General features: G+C 47.3%; 1 long non-coding RNA gene across 2 annotated transcripts in view; it reads right to left on the bottom strand.

Annotated features, from left to right (window-relative positions):
- LOC132682115 (uncharacterized) overlaps positions 1 to 5,479 on the bottom strand; it is a 48,545-nt gene that overhangs the window by 37,216 nt on the left and 5,850 nt on the right. The window lies entirely within an intron of this gene.

The raw sequence follows: 5,479 nt of genomic DNA, 5'->3' as shown, positions 1-5,479 counted from the left end.
TTTCTGCCAGGCCCATGTAATGATGGTTGTATTGTTCAGTTTTTTATAAAGAATGTTTTATTTATGTGAACTTGACTATCTGAATCTAAGTATTTAAAACTCCTATGAAAAAAAAAACTAAAAATTATGTGGCATTCTTAGACATTTTATATCAACACATTTCGGATGAAAATATACTGGAAACGTTTTAATGCTTGTCTTTATTATTATTTTCTTTTTGAGTGCCAAGGTCAATGTTTGGGAGATCTCTTTCATTTTGTTGCTTATCCCAAGCCCACTCTAGCCAGAAGCTTGGCTGAAAAAGAAATGTTTGGGAGATTTGTTTTATAAACTGCATTAAAGCACACCAAGTTAATATTGCCACGTATCTTCCTTTTCCCCAAATGTGGCCTTGTTTTGAAGCCCCACAAATAAAAGTTCACTGCTAAGGATAAGTTCAGAATGAAGGTCTCTTTACCCTGCCTCTTATCAAACTACAGTTTGTCATAGATTCGACCCTGACATTATGTGGTGAAGACTTTGTGTACATTTTGCTTTTACAGATAAGAAAAAAAATAAACAGGACAGAAAGGATGTTTGGAGTCTTGATTTTTTTTTTCTTTTAGCATTTATTGCTTATGGGACACGAAGCCATCCTTTCCTCTTTTGCTTCCCATTTTGTATATTTTTGTCTTTAATGAGACTATACACAGACTGCCTGAAAAATTCCATGATTCAGAAACAGAAGGCTGGCGGGTCTTTGGGATGATTTTAGGTATTTGAAATTGGTGATAAACTGCAGGATCTGGGCTTTGTCTAGGCAATCCTGAGATAGTGTCTACTGAGGTCTTAAGAGAAATAAAATTCATGGCAATAAAAGTCAATTCAGTAAAATCAGCTGAGGTGATTGATTCTTTTCCCCCACGAAATGAGCAGTTATTCGATCAGCTGCTCCTTGAGAAACAATGGTAGTGGCTACAGCTTTCCCAGGATTGTCTCAGTTTTGATTTATGGAAATCTACCTATCTCTAGACCTCTATCCAAAAAAGAGGATGTGAGCTCCTGACAATGGACTTATACTTCAGGCTTTGTTGTCTAGCTCCCACCACAAAATGTCTTCTTCATGCAGGAAGATACATGGGAGTTTAGTTTGAATGGTATATACCCAACTCTGAAGGGTACCTCTGCTACAGAGAACATGGCTTCCAGGTGGTTCTAACAGGAGGCACATTCGTGTCATCACGGATGGCCCTTTCATGGTGAATTCATTTCCTCCTGCTGTTGTAACAATGACCACAAATGCAGGGGCTTTATTCTCTTAGAGTCTGGAGAACTATAATCAGGCCGACTGGGATAAATCAAGGTGTGAGCAGAGCTGATTCCTTCTGGAGGCTTTGAGGGGATCATCCGTCCCCTTGCCTTTCCAGCTTCCAGAGGATGCCCACATACCCTGACTTGTGGGCCCTGCTTGACATCACCTGCACCTTCTGCTTCTGTCTTCACATCTCTAGCTACTCACTCTGATCTCTTGCTTGTCCCTCTTAAGGACCTTTGTGATTACATCAGTCCCACCTGGATGACCCAGGATCGTCTCCCCGTCTCAAAAACCTTAACTGAATCAAATCTACAAAGTCCCTTTTGCCATATAAGGTAACATTCACAGTTTCTGGGGGTTAGGATGCAGCCATCATGGGGAGGCCATCGTTCAGTCCACCACACATGGAACCACAGCGTATTCTAGTCCTTCAAGGCTGGATGAATCTATCAAGTCCTTATTAAGCTGTATATCGAGCAAAAGAGTATAAGACACACTTTCTCTCCTTTGGTAATCGGCAACTCAACGGGGGAAGTTAGGACAAACATGGATAAAATGGTGCTGAGCACTTACTCCTTCATGGAGCACCTCTGCCCACCCATAAGAATAGCTCTGCAAAAGCAGAAGCCCATTTAGCTCAAGATGTCAGGGAGAACTTCACAGGAGAGGTTCTCTTGAAAGACAGCTTTAGTCTCTGGCAGAAGATTGCTAAAGGCTGTCATTTCATGCAAAAGGACAGGTCACAGACATGGTAGTGGCCAGCAAGGGGATGCCCTTGACTGAAGGGCAAGGTTTTTACTGAGCATCCATGGAAGGCTACATTGATAGATGTCAAGAAGAATTGATCAGATGGGGGTAAAGAATTGAGTGTTATCTTGTTCTTGAGCCGAAGCGTAGAGAGCAGAAGCCTCAGATGATGCAATACAGTTATGGGGGCGGTGGGGGAGGGTGGTGGTGGTGAGCCTGGAGAATGGCCCCTGAAAGGCTGTGGGATTAAACCAATCCAAACTTCCCATAGCTTCGGGAAGAGAGGATCTCAGGCCCCAGATCTGACTTCTGTGGTAGATCTTGCCCACGGTCCCTGTGCGGTTCACATGCGTTCTCAGGTGGTATCTGTTTCCAGCTGTGGTAGGCACCCACCCCCCCAATCAAACACAGGGTGCCCTAGACCCCCCCGTTCCTCATCAACACCCTGGGTCAGGGCAGCTCTCCTTGAAAGGGGCAGGAGGAGCATGGTGGTGGTGAGGGGAGGGTTTGGGCAGACACAGGGTGTAAATAAATGTATGAAGCCATTTTGGTTGACCTCCCAGGCCATGGAGGATGTCAAAGCCTGCCGGTCATTCTCTTGGGGGAATTCCTGTGTTCATTTATCCATTTGTTTGTCATTTGACAAAGAATGTTGAGCATGTACTATGTCCCACCCTATGTCTGGGGACAGAACATAGTCTCTCACGGAGCTTTCAGTTTGGTGGGAGAGACAGACCTTAATCAAAGGATTACAGCAGTACCATGGATCAGAATTGTGGTAAGGATCCCGGGAGGAGGCCCGTGGTGTCACAGGGAACTTGTAAGGGGGGGCGTGTGAGCTGGTTGGGGCGTCTGAGTGGCTTGGGGAGGGCTTTCTAGATCCCATATGGCTTCACTTGTCCTACTCAAATACTCAAATGTCACCTCCCCAGAGAGGTCTTCTTGACCACCCTATCTCAACTATCGCTGCTATTTTTTTAAAAAAAATTTAAAGCTTATTTATTTATTTTGAGAGAGAGAGAAAGCAGGAGTTGGGGAGGGGGAGGGAAGGAAGGAGGGAGAGAGAATCCCAAGCAGGCTCTGCACTGTTAGCGTGGAGCCTGACATGGGACTCAAACCCATGAACCGGAGCCAAAGTTGGATGTTTAACTGACTGGGCCATGCAGGTGCCCCGCAACTATCACTGCTCTTAATCTCTACCATGGATCAGCTGGCTGCGCTGTGTTTACTATGATCTAACATGTGATTATACACACACGCACACATATACACACTCACACATACTCACTCATATACATTCACATATGCACGCTTGCCCCCATTAAATTGTGAGCTCCATGAGGGCAGTAGCATAGTCTATTCTGTTCATGCTCTATCCCCTGCGTCAAGAAGAGTGCCTACACCAACAACTGTTTGTTGACTGAGTGACTGATTGACAGATTGCATAAATGAATTGAAATGAAGTGAGTTGAGATCTTTAGGGGGATAGGAGGCATCAGAATATAAAGGGTTGGGGGCTGTAGAGAGGGATTCAGGCTGAGGAAATGTCATGGGCAAAGGATCTGTGCTGGAGGGAGTATGGCACTGGAGGGAGTTCAAAGACATCACTGATTTATTTGCAAGTTATACTGAGTACCCATATATGCTCAGAACTCTCCCAGATCCTGAGAGTAGAACACTAAGACTAGATCCCTACCTTCAGAGCTTAGAAATTTGGTGGGAGAGGTATGCAGGCAATAAGCCAGCATACATTATATGCATATATTCAAATGTAATAACATGTCAGGTAATGATAAATGATGTGAAGTAGAATAGAGAATGGGCTAGAGAGTAGATGAGCAGAAGGTGGGGGGTTTTTAGTCAGAGAAAGCCTCTCAGAGGTGGTGATGCTTGAACAGGGCCCTGAATGAGAGACGGATTAAGTGAGACCAGGGGAAGGACTGGTCAGGCCAAGGAGGGAGTCCGCACAAAGGCCCAGGGGCAGGATGGCATCAGGGAGGGGGTCTTGAGGAGGCAGGAAGGAATGTACTGGGTGGTTCTGAACGGGAGAGTAGCAGCTTCTGATTTCGTTTTTAAAAGAGGATTGTGGCCGCTGGGTGGGGATCTGCCTTAAGGGCTCAGAGGGACAACTTGGGACAGCAGCCGGGTCACTCTGCAGTGGGCCGGACAAGAGACGACGCTGGCTGCCTGGATGGCGGGAGTGGGCTGCTACAGAGGACTGGGTTAGAGAGACTCCGAAGCAGGACAGGTGGCTATTTAGGCTTGCCGCGAACCGGATATAGAGACACGGGGCTCTCTCTTGAGGTGCAAGTGACCACAGATACCCTTTATTAAGCTGATTGACAGAGGGGCTGATTAGCAGGGGGGTTTTGGGGGGCGGTAACCAAAAGTCATCTCTTGGATGTATTAACTTAGAGCCTTCTGTGCACTTCCAGCTGAGGAATCAGACACTTTGGGTGGAGCTCAGGGGAGCGGCTGGATCTAGGGGTGCAAAAGTGGGCAGTGGTGCCATAGAGACAGAATCTGAAGCCACGAGGAGCTGCAGTCACCAAGATACCCCGTGGAGATCTGAAAGGAGGTGAGGTGAAGGATCCGCTAGAGACCCCAATATTTAGAGGCCCAGAAGAGAAGGAGCCCGTGTGGTGTGAGGGAAAGCAAGCTCCTGAGGTGAAGAAAGTGCTCCACGTTTGGGGGGACGGAGCATAGACAGCGGAGGGGGGTGGTGCAGGGCCAGCAGGGCATGTGCCAAAGCCAGGTGAGAAGAATAGTCTTGACCTTGATTCAAAATGGTACCGTCTACATCCAGAGAGCTCACTGACCCTACTCGTAAAACCCAGCTCCAGATTCTTTCTGGCTCTTTCTAAAACTCCAGTGGTCCTGAGAGGCAGTGGAGGGTAACAGACCAGAGCTTCAAGGATCTCGCCGGCAGCCAGTGTCGGGGGGCGGGTGGGGGGGGGGTGGTGGTGATGGGTGAGTGGGAGGGGGGTGGCATCAGGCCCTCATACCTCCTCCTCCAACGAGCAAGACCCGCTCTCACCCCGTGGCCCTCTGCAGACCATGCAGGCCCGGGTGGAAAAGCAGGCCAGCGACGTGGGCTCCCTGGGCCTCATTTTTCTCAAACGTGAATTGGGCATGATAATACTAGCTCTTAACTTGCAGTGTTGTGATGAGGGTTAAAGGGCCTGCCAGACAGTAACTGTTAACTACGGGCATATTCAAGGGTGATGATTCGCCATCCCTTCGAAGAGTCAAAAATTCTGCCACACACCCTGAAAATAGCTATAAAAGAGAAATTCTAAAAATTTTGAAGACTGGATTAGAGGTAGTCTAGCCTCCTGAAATAACCGTTTGGAAGAAGGCAGCACTGAATCAACATGAGGATGGAAATGTGCTCTTGAGTCAGAGGTCTAGCCGGACTCTCAGCTCCCCCACCCAGCA

This window comes from Panthera onca, chromosome A1, assembly GCF_046562875.1.
Source record: "Panthera onca isolate mPanOnc1 chromosome A1, mPanOnc1 haplotype 2, whole genome shotgun sequence".
In the NCBI taxonomy this organism is placed as follows: Eukaryota; Metazoa; Chordata; class Mammalia; order Carnivora; family Felidae; genus Panthera; species Panthera onca.
Note: the sequence above shows the minus strand (reverse complement) of the source record. Positions and strands in the feature narration are given on the sequence as shown.